Raw genomic sequence first — 21,519 nt, forward strand, 5'->3', positions numbered from 1 at the left:
GCTGTCCATTTTATTATGTATAAGTTAATTTGTTTAAATTTTAGTTAAAACTAACGTAGATATATGACCGAACCTAACAAACCCTACCTAAGCTAACCTAACCTATTTTAACGTAATCTAAACTAACACAAGTCAATAAATTATGGTCTTGATATAAAATAATAATACTAATTCAAATAAACTATTTGGAAAAAAATTATTGATAATAAAGAAAATCACTCGGCCTATTAGGCAAATAGGGCCTTGCATAGTAGGCCAAGAAGTGCGTTCTGTCTACTAGGTACCACATGTATTTATAAATATCCCTGCTAGAGCAGCATATAAACAATCAAACACTTTATATTCATCCGTGTAAAGTGTGTTATAGAATTGTTCTGCGAAGTTAACACTTATTTAACACTTAAAACACTTGGTCTAGTTTACACTTAAAACTATAATGTCAAAAGGTAAACTGACGACAAAAAGAAGTCAGTGAACAATTTTAAGTTTGTTCAAATCATGGTGAGAATCATTATGATCTAGTATGATGTTATAGGTCCTACACAACGTGTATTATGTTATGGGTCCTAGACAATGTGTATGATGTTAGGGGTCCTAGACAAGGTGTATGATGTTATGGGTCCTAGACAATGTGTATGATGTTATGGGTCCTAGACAACGTGTATGATGTTAGTGGTCCTAGACAACGTGTATGATGTTATGGGTCCTAGACAATGTGTATGATGTTATGGGTCGTAGACCACATGTATGATGTTATGGGTCCTAGACAATGTGTATGATGTTATGGGTCGTAGACAACATGTATGATGTTATGGGTCGTAGACAACATGTATGATGTTATGGGTCCTAAACAACGGGCAAGTTAACAACAATAATGGTCTAATAAACAAAAATGTAAACTATAGTTACCTTGTCGTAGATCTTACACAACTCATCGTATTTAGCGATGAGTTGATGGGGATCCTGGCCGGGTTGACGGAACTCTTCCAGAAACTTCCCAGTAATCTCCTCCATCTCGTTCGTGCTGCTCATCTGATGAATCAAACAAACCCAGCTTCAGTATTTTGGAAATTAAACGTCAATTCAGAAAAAAAGCTTCAAGAAATTAAATTGCACTTGATTATATACATCTCCTCCAGGATGGTATATGGGAAAAAAATAGAAAGAACATTTACACACTAAAAGATTCAAAAGTCCCAGGTGTGGATGGAATCCTATCCAAAGTCATAAAGGAACTGTCAGAAGAACTATGCCTACCACTGAAACTACTTTTCCCAAAATCTCTGACCCAATTGGGGTAGTTCCCCAAGATGGGAAATATGCAAATGTTACCCGTATTTTCAAAAAAGGCAGAAAGACCTCAGCAAAAGACTACCGGCCGATTAGCTTGACATCACACATCTGCAAGCTCATGGTGAGAATCCTCAGGGAGAGAATCATTCACCATCAAAGTGAACGACCTTGTACAATCAACACATCATGGCATTGTTAAAGAGAGATCCTGCTCTACAAACTTGCTCACATTTTTTATAGCGGTTACCAGGTACTCAGCTACTGGATGTAGTATACATAGATTTTGTTAACGCTTTTGATAAGGTACCACATGAAAGACTGGCAAGGAAATTACAAGCACATGGAATAAATGGTAAAAATATTAGAATGGGTAAAACAATGGTTGAAGGAAAGAAAATAAAGGGTCGTGCTAAATAGGAATGAGTCAGAATGGAGAAATGTGATAAGAGGGGTGCCACAAGGGTCCGTTTTGGAGCCAACCCTTTTTGTCATATACATCAATGACATAGACGAGAATATTACAAACCACATCATCAAATTTCCAGTTGACAAAGATTTATGGTAAAGTGGAAAATTATAGTGAATTTGAATCTTTACAAAGAGATCTATATGAACTTCATAGATGGTCAGAACACTTGCAAATACTTTTTAATATCGACTCGTGCAACTACCAAATTAATAGCATTACATTACAGCAGATTGATGAAGAAAATGACCTTGCAGTCAAAATACACCACTCACAACAGGTGGGAACAGCAGTCAGAAAAGCTAACCAAACCCTTGGAATTATCAGGCGTACCTTTGACTTTAAGGAAATGAAGGTAATGATTCAACTGTATAAATCTCTGGTGCGTCCTCATTTGGATTACTGTATCCAAGCATGGCGACCTCATTTTTAGAAGGATACAGCTGCTCTAGAGAAAGTGCAACACCAAGCAACAAAAGTCATTCCAGAGTTAAGTCATCTCTCGTATCAGGAACGGCTGAAGGCCAGAGGGCTAACAACACTGCAAACCAGGCGTGACAAGGCGGATCTCATTGAAACTTTTAAAATACTGAACAATTTGGAGGATATTGATCCAGAAATTTTCAAATTTTCTTCAAGAGGTCAGATGTAACACTACTGTATTCTCATGCTTGGCTCAAGGAGCTAGTGACCACTGTATTCTTATGCTTGGCTCTAGGAGCTGGTGACCACTGTATTCTCATGCTTGCCTCTAGCAGCTGGTGACCACTGTATTCTCACGCTTAAAGACATAGTGAAATTGTCGGAGTTGGTGACACAAGTCCTCGGCTGAGGACATTGAAAAACTTCAAGCTGATATTAATAAAGTTTTCGACTGGGCATCAGAAAATAACATGATGTTCAACAGTGATAAATTCCAGGTACTCAGGTACGGTAAAAATGAGGACCTTAAACATAATACAGAGTACAAAACACAATCAAATGTACCCATAGTAGGAAAACAGCATGTAAAGGATTTGGGAATAATAATGTCTGACGACCTAACGTTTAAGGAGCATAACCAAGCAAATATTGCGACAGCCAGAAAAATGATAGGATGGATTACGAGAACTTTCAAATCAAGGGATCCCATCACAATGGTTGTACTCTTCAAGTCACTTGTGTTGTCCCGTCTTGAGTACTGCTCAGTACTCACTTCCCCCTTCAGAGCAGGAGAGATTGCTGAAATAGAGGGAATACAGAGAACATATACGGCACGCATAGACGCAATAAAGCACCTAAATTATTGGGATCGTCTCAAAGCCCTCCAAATGTACTTACTAGAAAGAAGACGAGAGAGATATCAAATAATATACACCTGGAAGATACTGGAGGGCCAAGTACCAAATCTACACAGTAAAATAACAACGTACTGGAGTGAACGACATGGAAGAAAATGTAGAATAGAACCAGTGAAGAGCAGGGGTGCCATAGGCACAATCAGAGAACACTGTATAAACATCAGAGGTCCGCGGTTGTTCAACGTCCTCCCAGCAAGCATAAGAAATATTGCCGGAACAACCGTGGACATTTTCAAGAGGAAACTAGATTTATTCCTCCAAGGAGTGCCGGACCAACCGGGCTGTGGTGGGTATGTGGGCCTGCGGGCCGCTCCAAGCAACAGCCTGGTGGACCAAACTCTCACAAGTCGAGCCTGGCCTCGGGCCGGGCTTGGGGAGTAGAAGAACTCCCAGAACCCCATCAACCAGGTATCAACCAGGTAAGGAAACCTGTTGAAGATATGAGAATTACAAAAAATGAACTTTCTGTGTGAAATTGAATGGGAAAGACAAATGGAAGGGAAGATAACACATGTGATGATGGAATTTATTGCTGGGATATGTGCTGATGCAACGAGCAGTTCGTTCCTCTCAAGAATTAGGGGAACGAGAAAATTAAAGCTCAAAAGGATATGCAGAGAAGCTATGAACGAAACCCCTGAAAAAGTACAGAGAAATAAGAACAGAGGACAATAGAGATGTACCTGCCGGATCATCTGGAGACTACCAACTACCTGACAGAGTAACTGGAGACTACCAACTACATTAACTACAGGACGGAGCATCTCGAGATTACCAACTACATGACGGAGCCTCTGGAGACTACCAACTACATCATCAATCTAACGGAGCATCTGGAAACTACCAACAACATCAACTAAATGACAGAGGATCTAGAGACTACCAACTACCTGACGGAGCATCTGAAGACAACCAAATACATCAACTACCTGCCAGAGCATCTAGAGGCTACCAACTACCTTGCGGAACATCTGGAGACTACTAACTACATGACGGAGCATCTGGAGACTACAAACTATGTGACGGAGCATCTGGAGACTACCATCTACCTGACGGAGCATCTGGAGACTACCAACTACCTGACGGAGCATCTGGAGACTACCAACTACATCAACTAGATGAGAGAGCATCTGGAAACTACCAACTACTTGACAGAGCATCTGGAGACTACCAACTACCTGACAGAGAAACTGGAGACTACCAACCTCATTAACTACATGATGGAGCATCTGGAGACTACCAACTACATGACGGAGCCTCTGGAGACTACCAACTACATCATCAACCTAACGGAGCATCTGGAGACTACCAACAACATCAACTACATGACGGAGCATCTAGAGACTACCAACTACCTGACGGAGAATGTGAAGACTACCAACTATATGACGGAGCCTCTGGAGACTACAAACTACATAAACAACCTGACGAAGCATCAGGAGACTACCAACTACATGACGGAGCATCTGGAGACTACCAACTACATGACGGAGCTTCTGGAGACTACCAACTACATGACGGAGCATCTGGAGACTATCAACTACCTGCCGGAGCATCTGGAGACTATCAAATACCTGACGGAACATCTTTAGGCTATTATCTACCTTACGGAGCATCTGGCGACTACAAACTACATGACGGAGCATCTAGAGACTACCAATTACCTGACGGAGCATCTGAAGACAACCAAATACATCAACTACCTGCCAGAGCATCTAGAGGCTTCCAACTACCTTGCGGAACATCTGGAGACTACTAACTACATGACGGAGCATCTGGAGACTACCAACTATGTGACGGAGCATCTGGAGACTACCAACTACCTGACGGAGCATCTGGAGACTACCAACTACCTGACGGAGCATCAGTGGACTAACAACTACCTAAAGGAGCATCTAGAGACTACCAACTACCTAACGGAGCATCTGGAGACTACCAACTACCTGACGGAGCATCTGGAGACTACCAACTACCTGACGGAGCATCTGGAGGCTACCAACCAGCTGAGGGAGCATCTGGAGACTACCAACTACCTGACGGAGCATCTGTAAATTACCAACTACCTGACGGAGCATCTGGAGACTACCAACTATGTGACGGAGCATCTGGAGACTAGCAAATACCTGACGGAGCATCTGGAGACTACCAACTACCTGACGAAGCATCTGGAGACTAGCAAATACCTGACGGAGCGTCTGGAGACTACCATCTATCTGAAGGAGCATCTGGAGACTACCAACTACCTGACGGAGCATCTGGAGACTACAAGCTATCTGAAGTAGCATCTGGAGACTACCAACTACCTGACTGAGCATCTGGAGACTACAACTATCTGAAGTAGCATCTGGAGACTACCAACTACCTGACGGAGCATCTGCAGACTACCATATATCTGAAGGAGCAACTGGACACTACCAACTACCTGACGGAGCATCTGGCGACTACCAACTACCTGACGGAGCATTTGGAGACTACCAACTACATCAACTACCTGTCGGAGCACCTGGAGACTACCAACTACCTGACGGAGCATCTTGAGATTACCAACTCCCTGGCGGAGCATCTGGAGACTACCAATTACATGACGGAGCATCTGGAGACTTCAGACTACTGGAGAATACTGGAGCATTTGCAGACTACCAGAGTACTGGAGACTATCAGAAAACTTCCTGACGGAGCATCTGGCGACTACAAACTACCTGACGGAGCATCTGGAGATTACCATCTACCTGACCGAGCATCTGGAGACTACCAACTACCTGACGAAGCATCTGTAGACTACCAACTACCTTACAGAGCATCTGGAGACTACCAACTACCTGACCGAGCATCTGGAGACTACCAACTACCTGACGAAGCATCTGGAGACTACCAAGTACCTGATGGAGCATCTGTACGCTACCAACTATATGACGGAGCATTTGGAGACTACCAACTACCTGAAAAAGCATCTGGAGACTACCAACTACCTGACGGAGCATCTGGAGGCTATCAACTACCTGCAGGAGCATCTGGAGAGTACCAACTACCTGATGAAGCATCCGGAGACTACCAACTACATGACGGAGCATCTGGAGACTCCCAACTATCTGAAAGAGCATCTGGAGACTACCAACTACCTGAAGGAGCATCTGGAGACTACCAACTACCTGACGGACCATCTGGAGACTACCAACTACCTGACGGAGCATTTGGAGACTACCAACTTCCTGACGGAGCATTTGGAGACTACTAAGTACCTGACGGACCATCTGCAGACTACCATCTATCTGAAGCGGCATCTGGAGACTACCAACTTCCTGACGGAGCATCTGGAGACTACCAACTACCTGACGGAGCATCTGGACACTACTAAGTATATGACGGAGCATCTAGATGTTACCAAGTAGCTGACGGAGCATTTGGAGACTACCAATTGTATCAACTACCTGACGGAGCGTCCGGAGACTACCAACTACCTGACGGAGCATCTGGAAACTACCAACTATATGACGGAGCATCTGGAGACTACTAACTATTTGACGTAGCATCTGGAGACTACCAACTACCTGACGGTGCATCTAGAGACTACGAACTACCTGCCGGAGCATCTGGAGACTATCAACTACCTGACAAAGCATCTGGAGACTACGAACTACCTGACGGAGTATCTGGAGACAACCAACTACCTGAAGGAGCATCTAGAGACTACTAACTACCTGTCGGAGCATCTGTACACTACCAACTATCTGAAGGAGCATCTGGAGACTACCATCTACCTGACGGAGCATGTGGAGACTACCAACTACCTGACGGAGCATCTGGAGACTACCAACTATCTGAAGTAGCATCTGGAGACTACCAACTACCTGTCGGAGCATCTGGAGACTACCATCTATCTGAAAGAGCATCTGGAGACTACCAACTACCGGACGGAGAATCTGGAGACTACCAACTACCTGACGGAGCATCTGGAGACTATCAACTACCTGACGAAGCATCTGGAGACTACCATCTATCTGAAGGAGCATCTGGAGACTACCAACTACCTGACGGAGCATCTGGAGACTACCAACTACCTGACGGAGCATTTGGAGACTACCAACTACATCAACTACCTGTCGGAGCACCTGGAGACTACCAACTACCTGACGGAGCATCTTGAGATTACCAACTCCCTGGCGGAGCATCTGGAGACTACCAACTACCTGCCGGAGCATCTGGAGACTACCAATTACATGACGGAGCATCTGGAGACTTCAGACTACTGGAGAATACTGGAGCATTTGCAGACTACCAGACTACTGGAGACTATCAGAAAACTTCCTGACGGAGCATCTGGAGACTACAAACTACCTGACGGAGCATCTGGAGACTACCAACTACCTTACGGAGCATCTGGAGACTACCAACTACCTGACCGAGCATCTGGAGGATACCAACTACCTGACCGAGCATCTGGAGGATACCAACTACCTGACGGTGCATCTAGAGACTACGAACTACCTGCCCGAGCATCTGGAGACTACCAACTACCTGACGAAGCATCTGTAGACTACCAACTACCTTACGGAGCATCTGGAGACTACCAACTACCTGACCGAGCATCTGGAGGATACCAACTACCTGACGAAGCATCTGGAGACTACCAAGTACCTGATGGAGCATCTGTACGCTACCAACTATATGACGGAGCATTTGGAGACTACCAACTACCTGAAAAAGCATCTGGAGACTACCAACTACATTAACTATGTGTCGGAGCATTTGGAGACTACCAACTACCTGACGGAGCATCTGGAGACTACCAACTACCTGACGGAGCATCTGGAGGCTATCAACTACCTGCCGGAGCATCTGGAGAGTACCAACTACCTGATGAAGCATCTGGAGACTACCAACTACATGACGGAGCATCTGGAGACTCCCAACTATCTGAAAGAGCATCTGGAGACTACCAACTACCTGACGGAGCATTTGGAGACTACCAACTTCCTGACGGAGCATGTGGAGACTACCAACTACCTGACGGACCATCTGCAGACTACCATCTATCTGAAGGAGCATCTGGAGACTACCAACTTCCTGACGGAGCATCTGGAGACTACCAACTACCTGACGGAGCATCTGGACACTACTAAGTATATGACGGAGCATCTAGATGTTACCAAGTAGCTGACGGAGCATTTGGAGACTACCAATTGTATCAACTACCTGACGGAGCATCCGGAGACTACCAACTACCTGACGGAGCATCTGGAAACTACCAACTATATGACGGAGCATCTGGAGACTACTAACTATTTGACGGAGCATCTGGAGACTACCAACTACCTGACAAAGCATCTGGAGACTACGAACTACCTGACGGAGAATCTGGAGACAACCAACTACCTGAAGGAGCATCTAGAGACAACTAACTACCTACCGGAGCATCTGGAGACAACCAACTACCTGTCGGAGCATCTGTACACTACCAACTATCTGAAGGAGCATCTGGAGACTACCATCTACCTGACGGAGCATGTGGAGACTACAAACTACCCGACGGAGCATCTGGAGACTACCAACTATCTGAAGTAGCATCTGGAGACTACCAACTACCTGTCGGAGCATCTGGAGACTACCATCTATCTGAAAGAGCATCTGGAGACTACCAACTACCGGACGGAGAATCTGGAGACTACCAACTACCTGACGGAGCATCTGGAGACTATCAACTACCTGACGAAGCATCTGGAGACTACCAACTACCTGACGGAGCATCTGCAGACTACCATCTATCTGAAGGAGCATCTGGAGACTACCAACTACCTGACGGAGCATCTGGAGACTACCAACTACCTGACGGAGCATTTGGAGACTACCAACTACATCAACTACCTGTCGGAGCACCAGGAGACTACCAACTACTTGACGGAGCATCTTGAGACTACCAGGTCCCTGGCGGAGCATCTGGAAACTACCAGCTACCTGACGGAGCATCTGGAGACTACCAATTAGATGACGGAGCATCTGGAGACTACAGACTACTGGAGAATACTGGAGCATTTGGAGACTACCAGACTACTGGAGACTATTAGAAAACTACCTGACGGAGCATCTGGAGATTACCAACTACATGACGGTGCATCTAGAGACTACGAACTACCTGCCGGAGCATCTGGAGAATACCAACTACCTGACGAAGCATCTGGAGACTACCAAGTACCTGATGGAGCATCTCTACACTATCAACTATATGACGGAGCATTTGGAGACTACCAACTTCATAACGGTGCATTTGGAGACTACCAACTCCATCAACTATGTGTCGTAGCATCTAGAGACTACCAAATACCTGACGGAGCATCTAGAGACTACCAACTACCTGACGGAGCATATGGAGGCTATCAACTATCTGACGAAGCCTCTGTAGACTACCTAGTACCTGATGAAGCATCTGGAGACTACCAACTACCTGACAGAGCATCTGGAGACTACCAACTACCTGCCGGAGCATCTGGAGACTACCAACTACCTGACGAAGCATCTGGAGACTACCAACTACCTGACGAAGCATCTGGAGACTACCAACTACCTGACGAAGCATCTGGAGACTACCAACTACATCAACTCCCTGCTGGAGCATCTGGAGACTCCCAACAATCTGAACGAGCATCTGGAGACAACCAATTACCTGACGGAGCATCTGGAGACTACCAATTACATGACGGAGCATCTGGAGACTACCAACTACCTGACGGAGCATCTTGAGACTACCAACTGCATCAGCAACCTGACGGAGCATCCGGAGACTATCAACTACCTGACGGAGCATCTGGAGATTACCAACTATATGACGGAGCATCTGGAGACTACCAACGATATGAAGGAGCATCTGGAGACTACCAACTACCTGACGGAGCATCTTGAGACTACTAATTACATGACGGAGCATCTGGAGACTACCAACTACCTGACGGAGCATCTTGAGACTACCATCTAACTGACAGAGCATCTGCAGACTATTATCTATCTGAAGGAGCATCTGGAGACTACCAACTACCTGACGGAGCATCTGGAGACTACCAACTATCTGAAGTAGCATCTGGAGACTACCAACTACCTGACGGAGCATCTGCAGACTACCATATATCTGAAGGAGCAACTGGAGACTACCAACAACCTGACGGAGCATCTGGAGACTACCAACTACCTGACGGAGCATTTGGAGACTACCAACTACATTAACTACCTGTCGGAGCACCTGGAGACTACCAACTACCTGACGGAGCATCTTGAGACTTCAGACTACTGGAGAATACTGGAGCATTTGTAGACTACCAGACTACTGGAGACTATCAGAAAACTACCTGACGGAGCATCTGGAGACTACAAACTACCTGCCGGAGCATGTGGAGACTACCAATTACATGACGGAGCATCTGGAGACTTCAGACTACTGGAGAATACTGGAGCATTTGCAGACTACCAGACTACTGGAGACTATCAGAAAACTAACTGACGGAGCATCTGGAGACTACAAACTACCTGACGGAGCATCTGGAGGTTACCAACTACATGACGGTGCATCTAGAGACTACGAAATACCTGCCCGAGCATCTGGAGACTACCAACTACCTGACGAAGAATCTGGAGACTACCAACTACCTTACGGAGCATCTGGAGACTACCAACTACCTGCCGGAGCCTCTGGAGACTACCAACTACCTTACGGAGCATCTGAAGACTACCAACTACCTGCCGGAGCATCTGGAGACTACAACCCATATCAACTCCCTGCTGGAGCATCTGGAGACTTCCAACTTCATGACGGAGCATCTGCAGACTACCATCTACCTGATGAAGCATCTGGAGACAACCAACTACCTGATGGAGCATCAGGAGACAACCAACTACCTGACGGAGCATGTGGATACAACCAACTACCTGACGGACCATCTGGAGACAACCAACTACCTGACGGAGCATCTGGAGACTACCAACTACCTGACGGAGCATCTAGAGACTACCAACTACTTGAAGGAGCATCTGGAGACTCCCAACTATCTGAAATAGCATCTGGAGACTACCAACTACCTGACGGACCATCTGGAGACTACCAACTACCTGACGGAGCATCTGGAGACTACCAACTACCTGACGGACCATCTGGAGACTTCCAACTACCTGACGGAGCATCTGGAGACTTCCAACTACCTGACGGAGCATCTGGAGACTACCAAATACCTGACGGAGCATCTGGAGACTACCAACTACCTGACGAAGCATTTGGTGACTACCAACCACATCAACTACGTCACGGAGCATCTGGAGACTACCAACTACCTGACGGAACATCTGCAGACTACCATCTATCGGAAGGAGCATCTGGAGACAACCAACTACCTGACGGAGCATCTGGAGACTACCAACTACCTGACGGAGCACCTGGAGACTACCAACTACCTGACGGAGCACCTGGAGACTACCAACTACCTGACGGAGCACCTGGAGACTACCAACTACCTGACGGAGCATCTACAGACTACCATATACCTGATGGAGCATCTGGAGACTACCAACTACCTGACGGAGCATCTGGAGACTACCAACTACCTGACGGAGCACCTGGAGACTACCAACTACCTGACGGAGCACCTGGAGACTACCAACTACCTGACGGAGCATCTACAGACTACCATATACCTGATGGAGCATCTGGAGACTACCAACTACCTGACGGAGCATCTGGAGACTACCAACTACCTGACGGAGCATTTGGAGACTACCAACTTCATGACGGAGCATCTGGAGACTACCAACTACCTGACGGACCATCTGCAGACTACCATCTATCTGAAGGAGCATCTGGAGACTACCAACTTCCTGACGGACCATCTGCAGACTACCATCTATCTGAAGGAGCATCTGGAGACTACCAACTACCTGACGGAGCATCTGGAGACTACCAACTACCTGACGAAGCATTTGAAGACTACCAACCACATCAACTACCTCACGGAGCATCTGGAGACTACCAACTACCTGACGGAGGATCTGGAGACTACCATCTATCTGAAAGAGCATCTAGAGACTACCAACTACCTGACGGAGCATCTGGAGACTACCAACTACCTGACGGAGCATCTGGAGACTACCAACTACCTGACGAAGCATTTGGAGACTACCAACTACCTGACGGAGCATCTGGAGACTTCCAACTACCTGACGGAGCATCTGGAGACTACCAACTACCTGACGGAGCATATGGAGACTACCAACTACCTGACGGAGCATTTGGAGACTACCAACTACATCAACTACCAGACGGAGCCTCTAGAGACTGCCAACTACCTGACGGAGCATCTGGAGACTTCCAACTACCTGACGGAGCATATGGAGACTACCAATTACCTGACGGAGCATTTGGAGACTACCAACTACATCAACTACCTGACGGAGTCTCTGGAGACTTCCAACTATATGACGGAGCATCTGTAGGTTACCAACTATATGACGGAGCATCTGGAGACTACCAACTACCTGACGGAGCATCTGGAGACTACCAACTACTTGACGGAGCATCTGGAGACTAGCAAATACGTGACGAAGAATCTGGAGACTACAAACTACCTGACGGTGCATCTAGAGACTACGAACTACCTGCCGGAGCATCAGGAGACTACCAACTACCTGACGGAGCATCTGGAGACTACCAACTACCTTACGGAGCATCTGAAGACTACCAACTACCTGCCGGAGCATCTGGAGACTACAACCCATATCAACTCCCTGCTGGAGCATCTGGAGACTTCCAACTACATGACGGAGCCTCTGCAGACTACCATCTACCTGATGGAGCATCTGGAGACAACCAACTACCTGATGGAGCATCTGGAGACAAATACTACCTGACGGAGCATGTGGAGACAACCAACTACCTGACGGACCATCTGGAGACAACCAACTACCTGAAGGAGCACCTGGAGACTACCAACTACCTGACGGAGCATCTAGAGACTACCAACTACTTGAAGGAGCATCTGGAGACTCCCAACTATCTGAAGGAGCATCTGGAGACAATCAACTACCTGACGGACCATCTGGCGACAACCAACTACCTGACGGACCATCTGGAGACTTGCAACTACCTGACGGACCATCTGGAGACTACCAACTACCTGACGGACCATCTGAAGACTACCAACTTCATGACGGAGCATCTGGAGACTACCAACTACCTGACGGACCATCTGCAGACTACCATCTATCTGAAGGAGCATCTGGAGACTACCAACTTCCTGACGGACCATCTGCAGACTACCATCTACCTGACGGAGCATCTGGAGACTACCAACTACTTGACGGAGAATCTGGAGACTCCCATCTATCTGAAAGAGCATCTGGAGACTACCAACTACCTGACGGAGCATCTGGAGACTACCAACTACCTGACGAAGCATTTGGAGACTACCAACCACATCAACTACCTCACGGAGCATCTGGAGACTACCAACTACCTGACGGAGCATCTGCAGACTACCATCTATCTGAAGGAGCATCTGGAGACTACCAACTACCTGACGGAGCATCTGGAGACTACCAACTACCTGACGGAGCATCTGGAGACTACCAACTACCTGTCGGAGCATCTGCAGACTACCATTTACCTGATGGAGCATCTGGTGACAACCAACTACCTGACGGAGCATCTGGAGACTACCAACTACTTGACGGCGCATCTGGAGACTCCCAATTATCTGAAAGAGCATCTGGAGACTACCAACTACCTGACGGAGCATCTGGAGACTACCAACTACCTGAAGGAGCATCTGGAGACTACCATCTACCTGACGGAGCATCTGGAGACTACCAACTACCTGAAGGAGCATCTGGAGACAACCAACTACCTGACGGACCATCTGGAGACAACCAACTACCTGAAGGAGCACCTGGAGACTTGCAACTACTAGACGGACCATCTGGAGACTACCAACTACCTGACGGACCATCTGAAGACTACCAACTTCATGACGGAGCATCTGGAGACTACCAACTACCTGACGGACCATCTGCCGACCACCATCTATCTGAAGGAGCATCTGGAGACTACCAACTTCCTGACGGACCATCTGCAGACTACCATCTATCTGAAGGAGCATCTGGAGACTACCAACTACCTGACGGAGCATCTGGAGACAACCAACTACCTGAAGGAGCATCTAGAGACTACTAACTACCTGCCTGAGCACCTGGAGACTACCAACTACCTGTCGGAGCATCTGTACACTACCAACTATCTGAAGGAGCATCTGGAGACTACCATCTACCTGACGGAGCATGTGGAGACTACCAACTACCTGAAGTAGCATCTGGAGACTACCAACTATCTGAAGTAGCATCTGGAGACTACCAACTACATGACGGAGCATCTGGAGACTACCATCTATCTGAAAGAGCATCTGGAGACTACCAACTACCTGACGGAGCATCTTGAGACTACCAGGTCCCTGGCGGAGCATCTGGAAACTACCAGCTACCTGACGGAGCATCTGGAGACTACCAATTACATGACGGAGCATCTGGAGACTACAGACTACTGGAGAATACTGGAGCATTTGCAGACTACCAGACTACTGGAGACTGTCAGAAAACTACCTGACAGAGCATCTGGAGACTACAAACTACCTGACGGAGCATCTGGAGGCTATGAACTATCTGACGAAGCCTCTGTAGACTACCTAGTACCTGACGAAACATCTGGAGACTACCAACTACATCAACTCCCTGCTGGAGCATCTGGAGACTTCCAACTACATGACGGAGCATCTGGAGACTTCCAACTACATGACGGAGCATCTGCAGACTACCATCTACCTGACGGAGCATCTGGAGACTACCAACTACTTGACGGAGCATCTGGAGACTCCCAACTATCTGAACGAGCATCTGGAGACTACCATCTACCTGACGGAGCATCTGGAGACTACCATCTACCTGAAGGAGCATCTGGAGACTACCATCTACCTGACGGTGCATCTAGAGACTACGAACTACCTGCCGGAGCATCTGGAAACTACCAACTGCTTGACAAAGCATCTGGAGACTACCAACTACCTGATGGAGCATCTGGATACTACGAACTACCTGACGGAGCATCTAGAGACAACCAACTACCTGTCGGAGCATCTGTACACTACCAACTATCTGAAGGAGCATGTGGAGACTACCATCTATCTGAAAGAGCATCTGGAGACTACCATCTACCTGACGGAGCATCTGGAGACTACCAACTACCTGACGAAGCATTTGGAGACTACCAACCACATCAACTACCTCACGGAGCATCTGGAGACTACCAACTACCTGACGGAGCATCTGCAGACTACCATCTATCTGAAGGAGCATCTGGAGACTACCAACTACCTGACGGAGCATCTGGAGACTACCAACTACCTGTCGGAGCATCTGGAGACTCCCAATTATCTGACGGAGCATCTGGAGACTACCAACTACCTGACGGAGCATCTGGAGACTACCAACTACTTGACGGCGCATCTGGAGACTCCCAATTATCTGAAAGAGCATCTGGAGACTACCAACTACCTGACGGAGCATCTGGAGACTACCAACTACCTGAAGGAGCATCTGGAGACTACCATCTACCTGACGGAGCATCTGGAGACTACCAACTACCTGACGGAGCATCTGGAGACTACCAACTACCTGACGGAGCATCTGGAGACTATCAACTATCTGCCGGAGCATCTGCAGACTACCATCTATCTGAAGGAGCATCTGGAAACTACCAACTTCCTGACGGAGCAACTGGAGACTACCAACTACCTGATGGAGCATCTGGAGACTACCAACTACCTGACGGAGCATTTGGAGACTACCAACTACATCAACTACCTGTCGGAGCACCTGGAGACTACCAACTACCTGACGGAGCATCTTGAGACTACCAACTCCCTGTCGGAGCATCTGGAAACTACCTGCTACCTGACGGAGCATCTGGAGACTACCAATTACATGACGGAGCATTTGGAGACTACGAGACTACTGGAGAAAACTACCTTAAGGAGCATCTGAAGACTACAAACTACCTGACGGAGCATTTGGAGATTACCAAATACATGACGGTGCATCTAGAGACTACGAACTACCAGCTGGAGCATCTGGACACTACCAACTACCTGACGAAGCATCTGGAGACTACCAACTACCTTACGGAGCATCTGAAAACTACCAACTACCTGCCGGAGCATCTGGAGACTACGAATTACCTGACGGAGCATCTGGAGAATACCAACTACCTGACGGAGCATCTGGAGACTACCAACTACCTGACGGAGCATTTGGAGACTACCAACTACATCAACTCCCTGCTGGAGCATCTGGAGACTTCCAACTACATGACGGAGTATTGCAGACTACTATCTACCTGATGGAGCATCTGGAGACAACCAACTACCTCACGGAGCATCTGGAGACTACCAACTACCTTACGGAGCATCTGGAGACTTCCAACTACATGATGGAGCATCTGGAGACTACCAACTACTTGACAGCGCATCTGGAGACTCCTAACTATCTGAAAGAGCATCTGGAGACGACCAACTACCTGACGGAGCATCTGGAGACTACCAACTACCTGAAGGAGCATCTGGAGACTACCATCTACCTGACGGAGCATCTGGAGACTACCAACTACATCAACTATGTGTCGGAGCATCTCGAGACTACCAACTACCGTACGGAGCATCTAGAGACTACCAACTACCTGACGGAGCATTTGGAGACTACCAAGTACCTGACGAAGCATCTGGAGACTACCAACTACCTGACGGAGCATCTGGAGACTACCAACTACCTACCGGAGCATCTGCAGACTACAATCTATCTGAAGGAGCATCTGGAAACTACCAACTTAATGACGGAGCATCTGGAGACTACCAACTATCTGACGGAGCATCTGGAGACTACCATCTATCTGACGGAGCATCTGGAGACTACCATCTACCTGACGAAGCATTTGGAGACTACCAACCACATCAACTACGTCACGGAGCATCTGGAGACTACCAACTACCTGACGGAGCATCTGGAGACTACCAACTACCTGACGGAGCATCTACAGACTACCATTTACCTGATGGAGCATCTGGAGACTACCAACTACCTGACGGAGCATCTGGAGACTACCATCTATCTGAAAGAGCATCTAGAGACTACCAACTACCTGACGGAGCATCTGGAGACTACCAACTACCTGACGAAGCATTTGGAGACTACCAACTACCTGACGGAGCATCTGGAGACTTCCAACTACCTGACGGAGCATATGGAGACTACCATATATCTGAAGGAGCATCTGGAGACTACCAACTACCTGACGAAGCATTTGGAGACTACCAACTACCTGACGGAGCATCTGGAGACTTCCAACTACCTGACGGAGCATATGGAGACTACCATATATCTGAAGGAGCATCTGGAGACTACCAACTACCTGACGGAGCACCTGGAGAATACCAACTACCTGACGGAGCAACTGGAGACTACCAACTACCTGACGGAGCATTTGGAGACTACCAACTACATCAACTACCTGACGGAGCCTCTGGAGACTGCCAACTACCTGACGGAGCATCTGGAGACTTCCAACTACCTGACGGAGCATATGGAGACTACCAACTACCTGACGGAGCATTTGGAGACTACCAACTACCTGACGGAGCATTTGGAGACTACCAACTACATCAACTACCTGACGGAGCCTCTGGAGACTGCCACCTACCTGACGGAGCATCTGGAGACTTCCAACTATATGACGGAGCATCTGGAGGTTACCAACTATATGACGGAGCATCTGGAGACTACCAATTACCTGACGGAGCATCTGGAGACTACCAACTACTTGACGGAGCATCTGGAGACTAGCAAATACCTGACGAAGAATTTGGAGACTACAAACTACCTGACGGTGCATCTAGAGACTACGAACTACCTGCCGGAGCATCTGGAGACTACCAACTACCTTACGGAGCATCTGAAGACTACCAACTACCTGCCGGAGCATCTGGAGACTACAACCTATATCAACTCCCTGCTGGAGCATCTGGAGACTTCCAACTACATGACGGAGCATCTGCAGACTACCATCTACCTGATGGAGCATCTGGAGACAACCAACTACCTGATGGAGCATCTGGAGACAACCAACTACCTGACGGAGCATCTGGAGACTACCAACTACCTGACGGAGCATCTGGAGACTCCCAACTATCAGAAAGAGCATCTGGAGACCACCAACTACCTGACGGACCATCTGGAGACTACCAACTACCTGACGGAGCATCTGGAGACTACCAACTACCTGAAGGAGCATCTGGAGACAACCAACTACCTGACGGACCATCTGGAGACTTCCAACTACCTGACGGACCATCTGGAGACTACCAACTACCTGACGGAGCATTTGGAGACTACCAACTTCATGACGGAGCATCTGGAGACTACCAACTACCTGACGGACCATCTGCAGACTACCATCTATCTGAAGGAGCATCTGGAGACTACCAACTTCCTGACGGACCATCTGCAGACTACCATCTATCTGAAGGAGCATCTGGAGACTACTAACTACCTGACGGAGCATCTGGAGACTACCAACTACCTGACGAAGCATTTGAAGACTACCAACCACATCAACTACCTCACGGAGCATCTGGAGACTACCAACTACCTAACGGAGCATCTGCAGACTACCATCTATCTGAAGGAGCATCTGGAGACTACCAACTACCTGACGGAGCATCTGGAGACTACCAACTACCTGACGGAGCATCTGGAGGCTACCAACTACCTGACGGAGCATCTGGAGACTACCAACTACCTGACGGAGCATCTGCAGACTACCATTTACCTGATGGAGCATCTGGAGACTACCAACTACCTGACGGAGGATCTGGAGACTACCATCTATCTGAAAGAGCATCTAGAGACTACCAACTACCTGACGGAGCATCTGGAGACTACCAACTACCTGACGGAGCATCTGGAGACTACCAACTACCTGACGAAGCATTTGGAGACTACCAACTACCTGACGGAGCATCTGGAGACTTCCAACTACCTGACGGAGCATCTGGAGACTACCAACTACCTGACGGAGCATATGGAGACTACCAACTACCTGACGGAGCATTTGGAGACTACCAACTACATCAACTACCTGACGGAGCCTCTAGAGACTGCCAACTACCTGACGGAGCATCTGGAGACTTCCAACTACCTGACGGAGCATATGGAGACTACCAATTACCTGACGGAGCATTTGGAGACTACCAACTACATCAACTACCTGACGGAGTCTCTGGAGACTTCCAACTATATGACGGAGCATCTGTAGGTTACCAACTATATGACGGAGCATCTGGAGACTACCAACTACCTGACGGAGCATCTGGAGACTACCAACTACTTGACGGAGCATCTGGAGACTAGCAAATACGTGACGAAGAATCTGGAGACTACCAACTATCTTACGGAGCATCTGAAGACTACCAACTACCTGCCGGAGCATCTGGAGACTACAACCCATATCAACTCCCTGCTGGAGCATCTGGAGACTTCCAACTACATGACGGAGCATCTGCAGACTACCATCTACCTGATGGAGCATCTGGAGACAACCAACTACCTGATGGAGCATCTGGAGACAACCAACTACCTGACGGAGCATGTGGAGACAACCAACTACATGACGGACCATCTGGAGACAACCAACTACCTGAAGGAACATCTGGAGACTACCAACTACCTGACGGAGCATCTAGAGACTACCAACTACTGGAAGGAGCATCTGGAGACTCCCAACTATCTGAAAGAGCATCTGGAGACTACCAACTACCTGAAGGAGCATCTGGAGACAATCAACTACCTGACGGACCATCTGGCGACAACCAATTACCTGACGGACCATCTGGAAACTTCCAACTACCTGACGGACCATCTGGAGACTAACAACTACCTGACGGACCATCTGAAGACTACCAACTTCATGACGGAGCATCTGGAGACTACCAATTACCTGACGGACCATCTGCAGACTACCATCTATCTGAAGGAACATCTGGAGACTACCAACTTCCTGACGGACCATCTGCAGACTACCATCTATCTGAAGGAGCATCTGGAGACTACCAACTACCTGACGGAGCATCTGGAGACTACCAACTACCTGACGGAGCATCTGGAGACAACCAACTACCTGAAGGAGCATCTAGAGACTACTAACTACCTGCCTGAGCATCTGGAGACTACCAACTACCTGTCGGAGCATCTGTACACTACCAACTATCTGAAGGAGCATCTGGAGACTACCATCTACCTGACGGAGCATGTGGAGACTACCAACTACCTGAAGTAGCATCTGGAGACTACCAACTATCTGAAGTAGCATCTGGAGACTACCAACTACCTGACGGAGCATCTGGAGACTACCAACTACCTGACGGAGCATTTGGAGACTACCAACTACATCAACTTCCTGTCGGAGCACCAGGAGACTACCAACTACCTGACGGAGCATCTTGAGACTACCAGGTCCCTGGCGGAGCATCTGGAAACTACCAGCTACCTGACGGAGCATCTGGAGACTACCAATTACATGACGGAGCATCTGGAGACTACAGACTACTGGAGAATACTGGAGCATTTGGAGACTACCAGACTACTGGAGACTATCAGAAAACTACCTGACGGAGCATCTGGAGACTACAAACTACCTGACGGAGCATCTGGAGGCTATGAACTATCTGACGAAGCCTCTGTAGACTACCTAGTACCTGACGAAGCATCTGGAGACTACCAACTACATCAACTCCCTGCTGGAGCATCTGGAGACTTCCAACTACATGACGGAGCATCTGGAGACTTTCAACTACATGACGGAGCATCTGCAGACTACCATCTACCTGACGGAGCATCTGGAGACTACCAACTACTTGACGGAGCATCTGGAGACTCCCAACTATCTGAACGAGCATCTGGAGACTACCATCTACCTGAAGGAGCATCTGGAGATTACCAACTACCTGACGGTGCATCTAGAGACTACGAACTACCTGCCGGAGCATCTGGAAACTACCAACTACTTGACAAAGCATCTGGAGACTACCAACTACCTGATGGAGCATCTGGATACTACGAACTACCTGACGGAGCATCTAGAGACAACCAACTACCTGTCGGAGCATCTGTACACTACCAACTATCTGAAGGAGCATGTGGAGACTACCATCTATCTGAAAGAGCATCTGGAGACTACCATCTACCTGACGGAGCATCTGGAGACTACCAACTACCTGACGAAGCATTTGGAGACTACCAACCACATCAACTACCTCACGGAGCATCTGGAGACTACCAACTACCTGACGGAGCATC

General features: G+C 47.8%; 1 long non-coding RNA gene across 1 annotated transcript in view; it reads right to left on the minus strand.

Moving 5' to 3' along the window:
- Nucleotides 1-270: 270 nt before the first annotated feature.
- The window catches only part of LOC138367736 (uncharacterized), an 87,354-nt gene continuing 66,105 nt past the window's right edge, over nucleotides 271-21,519 (minus strand). Inside the window, exon 3 of the long non-coding RNA XR_011229424.1 lies at nucleotides 271-1,032. This is a non-coding gene — a long non-coding RNA (uncharacterized lncRNA). The remainder of the gene's footprint in view (nucleotides 1,033-21,519) is intronic.

Source organism: Procambarus clarkii, chromosome 23, assembly GCF_040958095.1.
Source record: "Procambarus clarkii isolate CNS0578487 chromosome 23, FALCON_Pclarkii_2.0, whole genome shotgun sequence".
Taxonomy (NCBI): domain Eukaryota; kingdom Metazoa; phylum Arthropoda; class Malacostraca; order Decapoda; family Cambaridae; genus Procambarus; species Procambarus clarkii.